Below are 18,292 nucleotides of genomic sequence, written 5' to 3'. Positions count from 1 at the left end.
TAAAGTGAAATATGTCAGATTTGAAAAATGGGCTCTGAGCCTTAAGGCCAAAACTAGGCTGCGTCCTTAAGGGGTTAAGGCCTCGCTAGTACCAGTGTGGGAGACTGCCTGGGAATCCGTGGTGCGGTTGACTTTTTATTATTTTGTTTCACAATCGATTAAAAAGGACTATGGATTAAAGCATTTAATGGCAATGGCCATTCTAAGCTGAATGTGTCTACTCTCGTCAGATCGCAGAAGTTACACAGCCTAAGCCCTCGCTAGTACCAGTGTGGGAGACTGTCTGGGAATCCGTGGTGCGGTTGGCTTTTTATTATGTCGTTTAGATTTTGTTTCACAATCGATTAAAAAGGACTATGGATTAAAGCATTTAAAGTCAATGGCTATTCTAAGCTGAGTGTGCCTGCTCTCATCAGATCGCAGAAGTTACACAGCTTAAGGCCTCGCTAGTACCAGTGTGGGAGACTGTCTGGGAATCCGTGGTGCGGTTGAATTTTTATTATGTCGTTTAGATTTTGTTTCACAATCGATTAAAAAGGACTATGGATTAAAGCATTTAATGTCAATGCCCTTTCTAAGCTGAATGTGCCTGCTCTCGTCAGATCGCAGAAGATACACAGCTTAAGGCCTCGCTAATACCAGTGTTGGAGACTGTCCGGGAATCCATGGTGCAGTTGACTTTTTATTATGTCGTTTAGATTTTGTTTCACAATCGATTAAAAAGGACTATGGATTAAAGCATTTAATGTCAATGGCCATTCTAAGTTCAATGTGCCTGCTCTCATCAAATCACAGAAGTTACACAGCTTAAGGCCTTGCTAGTACCGGTGTGGGGGACTGTCTGGGAATCCGTGGTGCGGTTGACCTATTGTTATGCTGTTTAGAAAATGTTTCACAATCGATGAAAAATAAAAATAGACTAAAGCTTTAAAAGTTAATGGCCATTCTAAGCTGAAATGTGCCTTTTCTCGTCAAATCGCAGATGAATAACTCTTTAAGACCTCGCTAGTACCAGTGTGCGAGACTGTCTGGGAATCCGTGGTGCGGTTGACCTATTGTTAGGCTGTTTAGAATTTGTTTCACAATCGATTAAAAATAGACTTAAAGAGGCTCTGTCACCAGATTTTGCAACCCCTATTTGCTATTGCAGCAGATAGGCGCTGCAATGTAGATTACAGTAACGTTTTTATTTTTTAAAAACGAGCATTTTTGGCCAAGTTAAGATCGACTTACCTGCAAACGCTGATGCTGCTGCAGAATCAACTGTAGCCTCTGGTGCCGATGTGGCCGACACGATGCAGGACCTGTGAGTGACGTCACAGATCTGCACTGTCAGAAGCTGGGCGTTCTGAGGAGAAGTGGATGATACTTCTCTTCAGAGCGCCCAGCTAGTAAAAGTATTAAAAACGCCCCGATGTACGCACATAATACACGCCCACTTGGACTTTTACTTTTAAACACACCCACTTGGACTTTTGCAAGCCTCATTTGCATAACTACAAAAATGGTCATAACTTGGCCAAAAATGCTCGTTTTTTAAAAATAAAAACGTTACTGTAATCTACATTGCAGCGCCTATCTGCTGCAATAGCAGATAGGGGTTGCAAAATCTGGTGACAGAGCCTCTTTAAGCTTTAAAAATGAATGGCCATTCTAAGCTGAAATGTGCGTTTTCTCGTCAAATCGCAGATGAATAACTCTTTAAGACCTCGCTAGTACCAGTGTGGGAGACTGTCTGAGAATCCGTTTAGATTTTGTTTCACAATAGATTAAAAAGGACTATGGATTAAAGCGTTTAATGTCAACGGCCATTCTAAGCTGAATGTGCCTGCTCTCGTCAGATCGCAGAAGTTACACAGCTTAAGGCCTCGCTAGTACCGGTCTGGGAGACTGTCTGGGAATCCGTGGTGTGGTTGGCTTTTTATTATGTCGTTTAGATTTTGTTTCACAATCGATTAAAAAGGACTATGGATTAAAGCATTTGATGTCAATGGCCATTCTAAGCTGAATTTGCCTGCTCTCGTCTTATCGCAGAAGTTACACAGCTTAATCCCTCGCTAGTATCAGTGTGGGAGACTGGGAATCTGTGGTGCGTTTGACTTTTTATTATGTCGTTTAGATTTTGTTTCACAATCGATTAAAAAGGACTATGGATTAACGCATTTAGTGTTAATGGCCATTCAAAGCTGAATGTGCTTTCTCTCGTCAGGTCGCAGAAGTTACACAGCTTAAGGCCTTGCTAGTACAATTGTGGGAGGCTGTCTGGGAATCCGTGGTGCGGTAGACTTTTTATTATGTCGTTTAGATTTTGTTTCACAATCGATTAAACAGGACTATGGATTAAAGCATTTAATGTCAATGGCCATTCAAAGCTGAATGTGCTTTCTCTTGTCAGATCGCAGAAATTACACAGCTTAAGTCCTCGCTAGTCATGGTGTGGGAGGCTGGCTGGGAATCCGTGGTGCGGTTTACTTTTTATTACGTCGTTTAGATTTTGTTTCACAATGGATTAAAAAGGACTATGGATTAAAGCATTTAATGTCAATGGCCATTCTAAGCTGAATGCGCCTGCTCTCGTCAGCTCGCAGTAGTTACACAGCTTAAGGATTCGCTAGTACCAGTGTGGGAGACTGTCTGGGAATCCGTGGTGCTGTTGACTTTTTATTATGTTTAGATTTTGTTTCACAATCTATTAAAAAGGACTATGGATTAAAGCATTTAATGACAATGGCCATTCTAAACTGAATGTGCCTTCTCTCTTTAGGTCGCAGAAGTTACACAGCTTAAGGCCTCGTTAGTACTGGTGTGGGAGACTGTCTGGGAATCCGTGGTGCGGATGACTTTTTATTATGTCGTTTAGATTTTGTTTCACAATCGATTAAAAAGGACTATGGATTAAAGCATTTAATGTCAATGGCCATTCTAAGTTGAATGTGCCTGCTCGCGTTAGATCGCAGAAGTTACACAGCTTAAGGCCTCGCTAGTACCAGTTTGGGAGACTGTCTAGGAATCCGTGGTGCGGTTGACATTTTATTATGTCGTTTAGATTTTGTTTCACAATCGATTAAAAAGGACTATGGAATAAAGCATTTAATGTCAATGGCCATTCTAATCTGAATGTGCCTGCTCTCGTCAGATCGCAGAAGTTACACAGCTTAAGGCCTTGCTAGTACCAGTGTGGGAGACTGTCTGGGTATCTGTGGTGCAGTTGACTTTTTATTATTTTGTTTCACAATCGATTAAAAAGGACTATGGAATAAAGCATTTAATGTCAATGGCCATTCTAAGCTGGATGTGCCTGCTCTCGTCAGATCGCAGAAATTACTCAGCTTAAGTCCTCGCTAGTACCAGTGTGGGAGACTGTCTGGGAATCCGTGGTGCGGTTGCCTTTTTATTATGTCGTTTAGATTTTGTTTCACAATCGATTAAAAAGGACTATGGATTAAAGCATTTAGTGTCAATGGCCATTCTAAGCTGAATGTGCCTGCTCTCGTCAGATCGCATAAGTTACACAGCTTAAAGCCTCGCTAGTACCAGTGTGGGAGACTCTCTGAGAATCCGTGGTGCGGTTGGCTTTTTATTATGTCATTTAGATTTTATTTCACAATCGATTAAAAAGGACTATGGATTAAAGCATTTAATGTCAATGGCCATTCTAAGCTGAATGTTCCTGCTCTCGTCAGATAGCAGAAGTTACACAGCTTAAGCCCTCGCTAGTACCGGTGTGGGAGGCTGTCTGGGAATCCGTGGTGTGGTTGACTTTTTATTATGTTGTTTAGATTTTGTTTCACAATCGACGAAAGGGAATGTGTCGGTAGTTTTTTTTGTTTTTTTTAATTGAAGAGTTAGTGTAAAAATGATTAAACATTATTCTAATTTTTTACTTTTTTTCACTAGTCAGGAAATATTATAATTTAGATTCTAATTTATAACACTTCCCAGTGCTGGTCACTAGATGGAGCAATTCCCAAAATTGCAGAATTGCATGTGGTAAAGCAACCACATAGCTTTTATGCTGCAAATTTTGTGAAAACTCACTCGCTCTAGTGAGCTCACAGAGTCCCCCCTCCCTTATCCTAGCAAGTGCCAGGAGAGGTAGGTGTTTGAATGTATTCAAACCTCCTTACACTGTGTGCCGCCATTTTCAAAGCGTCTAAACAGTGGAAGGAGGTTGTACTGCGAGCATACCTTCGAGGAGACGCTTTGAGGAGGACGAGGAGGACCAGCGAGGCGGACCAGGACCAGCGAGGAGACACTTTGAGGAGGACCAGCGAGGCGGACGAGGAAGGACCAGCGAGGAGACACTTTGAGGACGAGGAGGACCAGCGAGGCGACCGAGGAGGACCAGCGAGGCGGACGAGGAGGACCAGCGAGGCGGTAAGTTACGATGACATAGGCTGTGTGGCAGCATATACAGTGTGGCATCATACCAGGGAGGCCTGTGGTATCATACCAGGGAGGCCTGTGGCAGCATATACATTGTGGCAGCATATACAGGTTGGCAGCATACCAACGGAGGCTGTGGCAGCATATACAGTGTGGCAGCAAATACAGTGTGGCATCATATCAACGGAGGCTATGTGCCAGCATATACGGTGTGGCAGCATATACAGTGTGGCAGCATATATGGTGTGGCATCATACCAACGGAGGCCTGAGGCATCATACCAGGGAGGCCTGTGGCAGCATATACGGTGTGGCAGCATATACGGTATGGCAGCATATACAGTGTGGCAGCATATACAGTGTGGCATCATACCAACGGAGGCTATGTGGCAGCATATACAGTGTGGCAGCATATACGGTGTGGCATCATACCAACGGTGGCTATATGGCAGCATATACAGTGTGGCAGCATATACAGTGTGGCAGCATATACAGTGTGGCATCATACCAACGGAGGCTATATGGCAGCATATAGAGTGTGGCAGCATATAGAGTGTGGCAGCATATACGCTGTGGCAGCATATACAGTGTGGCATCATACCAACGGAGGCTATGTGGCAGCATATACGGTGTGGCAGCATATACAGTGTGGCAGCATATTCGGTGTGGCATCATACCAACGGAGGCCTGTGGCATCATACCAGGGAGGCTTGTGGCATCATACCAGGGAGGAATGTGGCATCATACCAGGGAGGCCTGTGGCATCATACCAGGGAGGCCTGTGGCATCATACCAGGGAGGCCTGTGGCATCATACCAGGGAGGAATGTGGCATCATACCAGGGAGGCCTGTGGCATCATACCAGGGAGGCCTGTGGCATCATAGCAGGGAGGCCTGTGGCAGCATATACGGTGTGGCATCATATACGGTGTGGCAGCAAATACGGTGTGACCCATCAGACCCAGTAAGGCTGTGTAGCATCATATCAAATGAGGTTGTGTGGCATCATATACAGGGATACTGTGTGGCATCATACCAAGTAAGGCTGTGTAGCATCAGATCAAAGGAGGTTGTGTGACATCAGACCCAGTAAGGCTGTGTTGCATCATATCAAATGAGGTTGTGTGGCATCATATACAGGGATACTGTGTGACATCATACCAAGTAAGGCTGTGTGGCATCATATACAGGGATACTGTGTGACATCAGACCCAGTATGGCTGTGTGGCATCATATCAAATGAGGTTGTGTGGCATCATATTCAGGGATACTGTGTGACATCAGACCCAGTAAGGCTGTGTAGCATCAGATCAAATGAGGCTGTGTGGCATCATATACAGGGATACTGTGTGACATCATACCAAGTAAGGCTGTGTGGCATCATATCAAATGAGGTTGTGTGGCATCATATACAGGGATACTGTGTGACATCATACCAAGTAAGGCTGTGTGGCATCATATACAGGGATACTGTGTGACATCAGACCCAGTAAGGCTGTGTGGCATCATATCAAATGAGGTTGTGTGGCATCATATACAGGGATCCTGTGTGGCATCATACCAAGTAAGGCTGTGTAGCATCATATCAAAGGAGGTTGTGTGGCATCATATACAGGGATACTGTGAGGCATCATACCAAGTAAGGCTGTGTAGCATCATATCCCACCATGTGTGTGACTTTTTGTACATCCCTTTATCTAATCCCACCATGTGTGTGACTTTTTGTACAGCCCAGTTTTTCAGGAGGAGAGGGAGCGCGCCAGTCAAAAGAAGACCTTGAGGAGTGCGTTCGAGGAGCGTAGATACTTTCGACAGGGGCGGCAGAAAGGGGCCTCCCATAATTTTCCTACAGTAAATTTGGACAGAGGCTTTTTACAAGGGTTAGTGCAAAGTATGATTCTGCTGGTTTTTTTTGTGGTGGGAGGGGTGTTTATTAGAGGCTGCTGGTTATGTGTGTGTGCATGAGATATCCAAGATAACTGTCTGCATGTTTGGTGCGGGGTATTCTATATTTGCGGTTGTATGTGTGATGGAGACAGTAGGAATTACCAGTGTTGTGTTTGGTGTGAGGTATCTGTGTGAGGGGCTTGTTCAGGGTGTGGGGGGGTTTGTGATTATCGTTGGCGTGTTTGTTGTGCGGTACTTTGCTGAGAAAAACGGGCATGTTACAATTCTCCAAATCTTACTTTATTTTGCAAATTATGGACATTTATATATATTTTTGGAATTATTTTAGGAGGAGGGCAAGCAACGCGATCAGATCCAGACGACAGCGGCAGCAGCAGCAAGCAGAGCGGATTACCACGGCGGAGACGAACAGGCCATTTTGAGCAGCAGAAGCGAGGAATTACAGAAAGTAAGTAAGACCGAACCAAGGGAGTTCAGATAAACATACATGACACACAAGTTCACAAGATGAGCCAAACTATGCAGAGTGACGAGACAGGGATGTCATTCTTCCCAAGCGACCATGTTGCGCATAGTTCACCGGTTAAAGGTGCTCAAACCATTGATAAATTTTTTATTTTATTCTTCTCTAGGAAATATAACTTTGACATGCCGCATGATTGGCAGAAACGTTCTGTAATACAATTTGAAGGTCCGGTCGGATGATGAGACAAAGCAAGGTGTTTTCACCTGCTGCTAAAGTAGAGCCTATAAAGTATGGGGTACAATTAACACAACACATGAATATTATGAAAATATAAACTTTATTCAACAAAATAACAAGAATTAAAAGATGAGTCATGCAAAGCATGAATAAAAACGTTCATCCAATGCAGAGGATATGTATACACAATGGGTAGAATGGCAAATATAGATAATGTATATATGTTTAACTGGAACAGACAGACTGAATGAATGAATAAATAATTAGTTAATAGGGGCTATTTGTGCAAACAGTGGCATGAATAATATAGTACTGTGTACCAATAGAACTACGTAAGTGGTAAAGTCTGAAGTGTCACAAACGCCAGCACCCTATTGCTGGGCGACACCCTGTAATGCTTTGGTCAGCAAGGAAATACAAACAGATGCTGCTCCCAAGCAAGTTTTAACTAAAACAGCCTGAAAGAGAGACCGTCAGACCCGACGCGCGTTTCGGCGGGATGCCTTCGTCTGGACGAAGGCATCCCGCCGAAACGCGCGTCGGGTCTGACGGTCTCTCTGCAGAGGTATCATCATGGGTATGTCACTATTTTCACTTCTTTCAGGCTGTTTTATTTAAAACTTGCTTGGGAGCAGCATCTGTTTGTATTTCCTTGCTGACCAAAGCATTACAGGGTGTCGCCCAGCAATAGGGTGCTGGCGTTTGTGACACTTCAGACTTTACCACTTACGTAGTTCTATTGGTACACAGTACTATATTATTCATGCCACTGTTTGCACAAATAGCCCCTATTAACTAATTATTTATTCATTCATTCAGTCTGTCTGTTCCAGTTAAACATATATACATTATCTATATTTGCCATTCTACCCATTGTGTATACATATCCTCTGCATTGGATGAACGTTTTTATTCATGCTTTGCATGACTCATCTTTTAATTCTTGTTATTTTGTTGAATAAAGTTTATATTTTCATAATATTCATGTGTTGTGTTAATTGTACCCCATACTTTATAGGCTCTATAATAGATATCGAGGGTCAATGCACCAAGATTTACTTGGTTTTATTAAGATCTTGTGTTTGATTTGGTTAAATATTATCTACTTATTTTTCACATATATTAGCAAGATCGCTTTTCCTGTGCGTACCAATAGGTTTATATAACCTGCTGCTAAAGGTCCGGTCGGATGATGAGACAAAGCAAGGTGTTTTCACCTGCTGATTAAGGTCCAGTTGGATGATGAGACGAAGCAAGGTGTTTTCACCTGCTGATGAAGGTCCAGTTGGATGATGAGACGAAGCAAGGTGTTTTCACCTGCTAATAACTTCTTTGTGATTGCCGTTGACGTCTGTGTGTTTTCAATGTAAATGTCTTTTACTGTTTCGTCTTCCATTTTGTACTTTTATGTGTTTGTCCCTATCCGTCAATGTTGACTTTTTACCTGAACTATTTATTTGTGACTATGGAACAAAATATTTTTTTGTTCTGCATGTAAATCTTATATTTGTGCTTATGATGACAGACTTTTTCTGTGTTACATTGGAAGCCACTTATGGCTTCATCAATAAAAAAAATATGGTTTATAAATGTTATTCTCTTTCATTCCCTGTCTCAATTACAGAAAAATAACAATTAATTTTGGGTTAGTCACACTAAACTGCTCTCCTCAGCCATTGAGATGGTGAAACTGTCTGGCACTGCAATCATTGACTGTTTGGCAGTGATAGTGTCAAACTACACACTACTATTTTCTGCCTTGGTGAACAGTCAATTCCCAGTGCCAAACTGTTACCTATAAACAATTTTACATGTTCAATACTTACTTCTCCACATGACATATATCTGCCACCCACCATAGTCCAAATTTGTGGGATAACTTTGAGGGTGAGTTCACACGCAGTGACCGAAGAAGTTACACAAATAGGATGTTTTATCTTCTAAAACCCGCTGTAATGACAGGTATAGGGAAACAGACAAGTGCGCACTAAACTACCCGCCACTCAGTCCCGGCCTACTTGCAACGATCCGCCCTAGGCGACGGGGTACAACTGGGCGACGGTCCCTACACTCAATAAGTGCAGGACAGACAACCAGACAAGGAAACACAGAACAAAGGGAAAAGGGGCAGTTGCCCACGGCAACACCGTGAGCAACAAGAGTAGTAAACGAGCCGAGTCAAACCAGGAGAGTACGAGGTGCCAAACGTAGAGCAGGAGAGTAGTGAACAAGCCGAGTCAAACCAGGAAAGTACGAGGTACCAAACGCAGAGCAGAAGAGTAGTCAGTAAGCCAGGGTCAAAACGAAGCAGGGACAAGTAGTTCAAGAAGCTGCAGCAGGGCCAGGAAACCAACAGAGAAGAATCACAAGCAAAGGAGGAACAGGAAAGGCAGGTATAAATAGACAGAGGGCGGGAGCTAGCTCCATCTGGCCAGGCTATGATAGGTTCTCCCACTCCTAAGCCTGCCACCCTGAGTGGTGGAAGATGGAGTCAGCCTCACAGACATAGAAGCAGGTGCAGACTGATTATCTATGGGCGTTAACCCCGAAGCTGTGCCTGGCAGATCCTTTACAGTACCCCCCCTTTTATGAGGGGCCACCGGACCCTTTCTAAGTGGACCTGGTTTACTGGGGAAACGAAGGTGAAACCTCCTGACCAATATCCCAGCGTGAACATCCCGAGCGGGTACCCAAGTCCTCTCCTCAGGCCCGTATCCTCTCCAATGGACCAGGTACTGTAGGGAGCCTTGGACCATCCTGCTGTCCACAATCTTGGCCACCTCGAATTCTGCCCCCTCAGGGGTGAGAACAGGGAACGAAGGTTTCCTCGAGGGAGCCAAGGACAGGGAGCAGCGTTTAAGGAGGGAGGCATGGAACACGTCGTGTACTCGAAAAGATGGGGGCAACTCCAGTCGGAAGGAGACAGGATTGAGGACTTCAATGACCTTATACGGCCCTATAAACCGGGGAGCAAACTTCTTGGACGGGACCTTAAGGCGCAAATTTTTAGACGATAGCCACACCAGATCCCCGACCATAAACAAGGGGTTAGCAGAACGTTTTCTATCTGCCTGAGTTTTTTGTATGCTCTGGGACGCCTCTAGGTTTTTCTGAAGCTGAGCCCAGACTGTGCACAGTTCTCGATGAACGACCTCTACCTCGGGATTGTTGGAACTACCAGGTGAAACGGAAGAGAACCGTGGATTAAACCCAAAATTACAGAAAAAGGGGGAGACCCCTGACGAGTTACTAACACGGTTATTAAGGGAAAATTCGGCGAGGGGAATGAATGAGACCCAATCATATTGACAGTCAGAGATAAAACACCTTAAATATTGTTCTAGAGACTGATTAGTCCTCTCAGTTTGGCCATTAGTTTCAGGATGGAAAGCAGAGGAGAAGGACAGATCAATCTCCAACTTTTTACAGAAGGCTCTCCAAAACAATGAAACAAATTGTACCCCTCTATCAGAAACAATATTGACAGGGACCCCATGGAGACGCAGGATGTGTTTGACAAACAAGGTAGCTAACGTCTTAGCATTGGGTAGTTTCTTGAGGGGCACAAAATGGCACATCTTACTGAAGCGGTCTACTACAACCCACACCACCAACTTGCCTTGAGATGGAGGCAAATTAGTGATAAAATTCATGGAGATATGGGTTCAAGGTCTCTGGGGAATGGGCAAAGAACATAGTAAGCCCGCTGGTCGGGACCTGGGAGTCTTGGACCTAGCACAAACTTCACATGCGGCGACGTAGGCCTTAACGTCTTTAGGCAACCCAGGCCACCAATAGTTTCTGGCAATGAGGTGCTTGGTACCCAGGATGCCTGGATGGCCAGATAGTGCAGAGTCATGGTTTTCCCTAAGTACCCTTAGCCGGAATTGCAGGGGAACAAACAGCTTGTTCTCAGGAAGGCTCCCGGGAGCTGACCCTTGATCAGCCGCAATTTCAGAGACTAAATCAGAATCAATAGCGGAAATTATTATACCTGGAGGCAAAATACAAGCAGGATCTTCCTCCGAAGGAGGGCTGGCCATGAAGCTACGTGACAGTGCATCAGCCTTAACATTTTTAGACCCAGCCCTATAGGTAACCACAAAGTTGAATCTGGTAAAAAATAACGCCCAACGAGCTTGTCTTGGGTTTAGACTCCGGGCAGATTCTAGGAAAACTAGATTCTTGTAGTCGGTAAGGACCGTTACCTGGTGCCTAGCCCCCTCCAGGAAGTGGCGCCACTCTTCAAATGCCCATTTAATGGCTAAGAGTTCGCGGTTGCCAATATCATAGTTAATCTCAGTGGGTGAAAACTTCCTGGAGAAGTAGGCACAGGGACGGAGATGGGTGAGGGACCTGGTACCCTGGGACAAGACAGCCCCCATTCCCACCTCGGACACGTCAACCTCCACGATAAATGGCTCCATTTGGTTGGGCTGAACCAGCATCGGGGCCGAGATAAAGCACTTCTTAAGGACCTCAAAAGCCTGGACAGCCTCAGGAGGCCAGTGGAGGAGATCAGCACCTTTGCGAGTGAGATCCGTAAGAGGCTTAGCGATGACCGAGAAGTTAGCAATAAACCTCCTGTAATAATTAGCGAACCCCAGGAAGCACTGTAACGCCTTCAGGGAGGCAGGTTGGACCCATTCCGCCACAGCCTGGACCTTGGCAGGGTCCATGCGGAATTCATGAGTAGGGAGGATTTGGCCCAAAAATGGTATCTCGTGCACCCCAAACACACATTTTTCGGTCTTCGCAAACAGTTTGTTTTCTCGAAGGACCTGGAGCACCTTCCTGACATGCTCAATGTGGGAGGACCAGTCCTTGGAAAACATGTCAAAGTATGTCATCAAGGTACACTACAAGAAATACCCCCAGGTAGTCTCTTAAAATCTCATTTATGAAATTCTGGAAGACCGCGGGAGCATTACACAACCCAAAGGGCATGACGAGGTATTCGAAATGACCTTCGGGCGTGTTAAACGCAGTCTTCCACTCATCCCCCTCTTTGATGCGGATAAGGTTATACGCCCCCCGTAGATCAAACTTAGAGAACCATTGGGCCCCCTGAACCTGATTAAAGAGATCAGGAATCAGAGGAAGGGGATACTGGTTCCTTACAGTGACCTTATTCAAGCTTCGGTAGTCAATGCATGGCCTAAGACCACCATCCTTCTTCCCTACGAAGAAGCCAGCACCTACCGGAGAAGCAGTGGGGCGAATGTAACCCTTGGCCAGGCATTCCTGGATATACTCTCTCATGACTTCACGTTCTGGACAAAAGAGATTAAATATCCTACCCTTAGGAAGCTTAGCTCCTGGTACCAAATTGATTGCGCAATCATATTCTCTATTAGGAGGTAACACTTCGGAGGCCTCCTTAGAGAAAACATCGGCAAAGTCCTGAACAAACTCAGGTAGCGTGTTCACCACCTCAGGGGGAGAAATAGAATTAACAGAAAAACATGACGTCAAGCATTCATTACCCCACTTGGTAAGGTCCCCAGAATTCCAGTCAAACGTGGGATTATGCAACTGCAACCAGGGAAGACCTAAAACCAAATCGGACGATAATCCCTGCATTAACAGTACAGAGCACTGCTCCAAATGCATGGAGCCAACAAGGAGTTCAACAACAGGGGTATGCTGTGTAAAATAACCATTAGCAAGAGGAGTGCAGTCGATACCCACTACCGGGACAGGTTTAGGCAAATCAATCAAAGGCATAGCTAGAGACATAGCAAATTCCACAGACATGATATTAGCAGAAGACCCTGAATCCACGAAGGCACTGCCGGTAGCAGACCTACCACCAAAAGAGACCTGAAAGGGAAGCAAGATTTTATTACGTTTCATATTTACAGGAAATACCTGTGCGCCCAAGTGACCTCCCCGATGATCACTTAGGCACGGAAGTTCTCCGGCTGCATTCTTACGCTTAGGACAGTTGTTCACTTGATGCTTGTCATCCCCACAGTAGAAGCAGAGACCATTCTTCCTGCGGAAATCTCTACGTTGTTGGGGGGACACGGAGGCCCCGAGTTGCATAGGTACCTCCGAGTCTTCCGGGGAGGAACGAAGCAACGGAACCTCAGGAGGCATCATGGGGGAGTCAGAGGAGAAAACATCAAGACGTTCAAGTCGTCGTTCCCTGAGACGTCGGTCAAGTCGTACCGCTAAAGCCATAACCTGGTCTAGGGAGTCAGTAGAGGGATAGCTAACTAGCAGGTCTTTCAGGGCATTCGACAGACCCAACCTAAACTGGCACCTTAAGGCAGGGTCATTCCACCGAGAAGCTACGCACCACTTCCTAAAGTCAGAGCAATACTCCTCAACAGGTCTCTTACCCTGACGTAAGGTCACCAGCTGACTCTCGGCAAAGGCAGTCCTGTCAGTCTCGTCATAAATGAGTCCGAGAGCAGAATAGAAAAGATCAACGGAGGAAAGTTCAGGGGCAATACGAAGCAGGGACAAGTAGTTCAAGAAGCTGCAGCAGGGCCAGGAAACCAACAGAGAAGAGTCACAAGCAAGGATGAACAGGAAAGGCAGGTATAAATAGACAGGGGGCGGAAGCTAGCTCCGTCTGGCCAGGCTGTGATAGGCTCTCCCACTCCTAAGCCTGCCATCCTGAGTGGTGGAAGATGGAGTCAGTCTCACAGACGTAGAAGCAGGTGCAGACTGATTACCTATGGGCGTGGATACAGAAGCTGTGCCTGGCAGATCCTTAACAACAGGGTTGATATGTTGCAGGATCTCGAAAGGACCAAGGAACCTGGGAGCAAACTTGTATGAAGGCACCCTCAAGCGAATGTTCTGAGAGGACAGCCAGACTTTAGTCCCAGGAAGATACTGAGACGGCTCTCTTCTCTTAGTATCTGCCTTTCGCTTCATGCGATCTACCGCCAGCAAAATAGAGGACCGGGTCTGTTGCCAGATTTGCAGGAAGTCCCCATAGTCAGCAGCGGGTACCTGAGATGAAGTTGATACAGGAAGAGGGACTCTGGGATGTTGACTGTACACGATGTGAAACGGAGTGGAAGTGGTGGACTCACTTGTGTGGTTGTTGTAAGAAACTCGGCCCATGGAAGAAGCTTTACCCAGTTATTGTGCTGTGAAGAGATGAAGTGGCGGAGATAATTCTCCATGATCTGGTTGATCCTCTCAGCTTGCCCATTGGACTGGGGGTGATAGGCAGAGGAAAAGTCCAAACTCACATCCAGGAGTTTACAGAGGGCTCTCCAGAACTTAGAGGTAAACTGAACACCCCGATCTGACACGATGTGTAGAGGCAAGCCATGCAAGTGAAAGATGTGTAGAATGAAGAGACTTGCCAGACGAGGAGCAGAAGGTAGGCCAGTCAGCGGGATAAAATGAGCCATCTTAGAGAACCGGTCCACCACCACCCAGACAGTGTTGCATCCTGCTGAGGGGGGAAGGTCTGTGACGAAGTCCATCGCAATGTGCTGCCAGGGGGCATTGGGTACAGGCAGAGGTTGAAGAAGGCCGGCAGGCTTGGAGTGAGTCACTTTGTTAGAGGCACACACCGTGCAAGAAGAGACAAAGTCCAGAACATCTTTAGGTAGCGTGGGCCACCAAAAGTGACGAGCAATCAGGTCTCGGGTCTTACGGACACCAGCGTGCCCAGCATGTTTAGAACTATGTCCCCAGCGGAGAATTCTTCTCCTGTCTGCCAACCGAACAAACGTCCTCCCAAAAGGGATGTCTCTAACCTGCAGAGGATTAGCAGTGACAATGCAGGACCGGTCTATGATGGTCTGAAGGGACTCCACCGTGTCTTCCGTCTCAAACGATCTGGACAGGGCATCGGCCCTCACATTCTTGTCCGCGGGACGGTAGTGGAGCACAAACAGAAAACGGGTGAAGAACAGCGACCACCTGGCTTGACGAGGAATCAGTCTTTGAGCGGACTGTAGGTAAGTAAGGTTCTTGTGGTCGGTGAAGATCAGGATGGGGTGAGCAGCGCCCTCCAGAAGATGTCTCCACTCCTCCAGAGCCAATTTGATGGCCAGCAGCTCCCGATCTCCAATGGAGTAATTGCGCTCAGCAGAAAACAGTCTAGAGTAGTAGCCACATACTACTGCCTTTCCTTTGGAGCTCCTCTGGAACAGAAGTGCACCTGCACCAACAGAGGAAGCGTCCACTTCCAGTGAGAACTGCCGAGATACGTCAGGATGATGGAGGATCGAGGCTGAAGTGAAGGCTCTCTTGAGGCTAATAAATGCGGACTCTGCCTCTGGAGTCCACACTTTGGCGTTCACACCCTTCTTGGTAAGGGTCGAGATGGGAGACGTCAGAGAAGAGAAATTAGGAATAAACTGCCGGTAGAAATTGGCGAATCCCAGGAACCGCTGTATGGCCCTTAAGCCTTGGGGACGTGGCCACTCCAGGACAGCCTTCACTTTCTCAGGATCCATCTTGAGGCCTTGATCCGAGATGACGTATCCCAGGAAGGGCAGAGAACTCTTCTCAAAGACGCACTTCTCCAACTTGGCGTATAAATGATTCTCCCTCAATCGTAGTAGAACCTGACGGACATGCCTCCGATGAGTCGTCGGATCTGGGGAGAAAATCAAAATATCATCGAGATAAACAACAACACAGACATAGAGTAGATCCCGGAAGATATCATTAACGAACTCCTGAAACACTGCGGGAGCGTTACACAGTCCGAAGGGCATCACTAAGTATTCATAGTGCCCGTCCCGGGTGTTAAATGCCGTCTTCCATTCATCAGCCCGGCGAATCCGGACTAGATTGTAAGCCCCACGCAGGTCTAGCTTAGAAAAAATGTTGGCCCCTCGTATGCGATCAAACAACTCAGAGATGAGTGGCAACGGGTATTTGTTCTTGACTGTGATCAGGTTGAGGCCCCGGTAGTCAATGCAGGGACGAAGGGATCCATCCTTCTTTTTAACGAAGAAGAATCCAGCCCCGGCCGGGGAGGAAGATTTTCGTATAAAACCAATCTCCAGATTCTCCTTGATATAGGCCGACATGGATAGAGACTCAATCACATTGATGCCGGTACCTGGATACGGAAAGCTGCAACCTGGCTTCATCTAACGGACTTTTACATTAAGCTGTACCTGCCAGTACTAGCTTTTATGGTTTATCTTGCACCATGTGGCGTTGTTTACTTTTTTCTCTCTTCAGATAAGGCAAGGAGAGAGGATATACCTGTCCACGGGGGAGAGAGGCATTAGGGACCAGTTCAATGGGGCAGTCATAGGTCCGATGTGGAGGCAGCGTCTCAGCCTCCTTTTTGCTGAAAACATCTGCATACTGAGCAAAATGGGGAGGCAGTCCCACCAACGACTGAGGCAGAGGAGGCTTGACAGGATGGATCTGCAACAGACAACGACCATAGCACTTGGAGCCCCATTGGAGAACCTCTCAAGAATGAAAGTCCAGGACTGGGGCATGTAGTCGAAGCCAAGGCAGGCCAAGCAGAACAGGATTGATAACCTTGGGCAAAGCAAGGAAAGAAATAAATTTAGAATGAAGTACTCCAACCTGGAGCTTCAACGGCTTGGTTTTAGAGATGATGGGATCAGGCAGAGGCAGTCCATTAACTGAGGCAACAGCCAAAGATGTCTCCAGGGGAACTGTGGGCAACTGAAGATGATCCATAAGCTCTTTCTGGATGAAGTTTGCAGCAGAGCCAGAGTCAAGATAGGCAGAAACTTGATGCGTCCTCTCGCCGGATACCAGGGTCACAGGAATAGTCAATTTGGAACCGAATGCTCTGTTAGATTCCGTTCCACCTAGGGTTGTCTCTCCAACCAATCCTAGGCAATGGGATCTCTCCAGCCTCTGGGGACACAGACGCACAATATGGTCTCCATGTCCGCAATACAGACAAAGTCCAGAAGTGCTTCTGCTTTGTCTCTCCTGGGTAGACAATTTGACATAATTACCCTGCATCGGATCCTCTGGTGGGACGACTGAGGGGGATTGCGGGACAGCAGAATCCAGCCTAGGAAGTACTCTCTCCCGGAGAACCTCTTGGGAACGTTCCCGGATCCTCATGTCGACACGGGAGGCGAGTAGGATAAGATCGTCCAGGGTAGATGGCAGATCGCGAGCAGCCAGCTCGTCCTTGATCCCTGAAAACAGTCCCTGCCAGAATGTAGCCACCAAAGCCTCGTTCTTCCAGGTCAATTCAGCAGCCAGGATACGGAACTGAATGGCATACTCGCCCATGGTGAGATCTCCCTGGTGTAGGGTTAGCAAGGATGCAGCAGCCGAAGAACCTCTCCCAGGTTCCTCAAAGATCGAGCGGAAGGACTGTAAGAAGCACTGCAAGTCCCGGGTCTCTGGTCCCTGATGTTCCCACAGAGGATTAGCCCATGCCAGGGCTTTGCCAGTAGGGAGAGAGATGATGAAGGCGATCCTGACGTCATCCGAACAGAAGGACCTGGCATGAAGTCTGAAATGGATCAGGCACTGATTCAAAAATCCCCTGCAGGACCTCGGATCTCCGTCATAGCGTGGAGGTAGTGGCAAGAAACACAGGGGTTTGGTACCGGTACAGACAGGAAGTGTAGCAGGAGGAACCGCAGGGACAGGTGCGGTGACGACTGTGGTTGGAGCGAGCAACCGATGGGCTATGGTGTTCACCGACAGGAGGAGCTGGTCTTGTCATGACTGGAGATCCTCCATCTCGGCCAGCATGGCTTGTGTCGTCAAAGTCTCACGGAGCGGGTTAGTGGACCCACTAGGCCGTACCGCCATAGCGGGAAGGCAGCTGGCCAAACCACAGGAAACCCCAGAAATACAATGTCCCGCACAAGGGTACCTGGATAGTCCAGACGGTGACCGAAGCTCTGGCACAGATGGAGATGGTTGCAGCAGACAGCGCCAAACGTCGCGGATGACACAGGAGCCGCAAGTTGCGCCAGATGTGGCGGATTCCTCCGGACGTGGCAGATGACACAGGACGTGGCGGATTCCTCCGGACGTGGCAGATGACACAGGACGTAGCAGATGACACAGGACATGGCAGATTCCTCCGGACTTGGCAGATTCCTCTGGACGTGGCAGATAACACAGGACGTGGCAGATGACACAGGACGTGGCACGACTTGATACTAAGGCAAAGCACGGGAAATAGGAACGGGGAACAAGGCACGGGTAACAACAGGAAACACTAAGGGACCATTTGCAAGACAGACTGGGAAAACTAACAACGCTCAGGCAAGGATTAGAAGGCCAGGGGCCTTCTTATAGACCAGGAAATCGTGGCAGTTGATGATGATGACTTCCTCCTATTTGC

At 46.9% G+C, this 18,292-nt stretch overlaps 6 pseudogenes; all 6 read left to right on the top strand.

Moving 5' to 3' along the window:
• Window positions 1–375: 375 nt before the first annotated feature.
• LOC142671123 (5S ribosomal RNA) lies at window positions 376–494 on the top strand (annotated as a pseudogene).
• A 1,306-nt stretch (window positions 495–1,800) lies between these two features.
• Window positions 1,801–1,919, top strand: LOC142736285 (5S ribosomal RNA; annotated as a pseudogene).
• A 621-nt stretch (window positions 1,920–2,540) lies between these two features.
• Window positions 2,541–2,659, top strand: LOC142687424 (5S ribosomal RNA; annotated as a pseudogene).
• A 250-nt stretch (window positions 2,660–2,909) lies between these two features.
• On the top strand, window positions 2,910–3,028 carry LOC142694507 (5S ribosomal RNA; annotated as a pseudogene).
• A 67-nt stretch (window positions 3,029–3,095) lies between these two features.
• LOC142711849 (5S ribosomal RNA) lies at window positions 3,096–3,214 on the top strand (annotated as a pseudogene).
• A 56-nt stretch (window positions 3,215–3,270) lies between these two features.
• On the top strand, window positions 3,271–3,389 carry LOC142684186 (5S ribosomal RNA; annotated as a pseudogene).
• Window positions 3,390–18,292: the final 14,903 nt, after the last annotated feature.

This window comes from Rhinoderma darwinii, chromosome 1 (assembly GCF_050947455.1).
Source record: "Rhinoderma darwinii isolate aRhiDar2 chromosome 1, aRhiDar2.hap1, whole genome shotgun sequence".
NCBI lineage: Eukaryota > Metazoa > Chordata > Amphibia > Anura > Rhinodermatidae > Rhinoderma > Rhinoderma darwinii.
The sequence above is the reverse complement of the archived record's forward strand: the minus strand, read 5'-3'. Positions and strand labels throughout refer to the sequence as shown.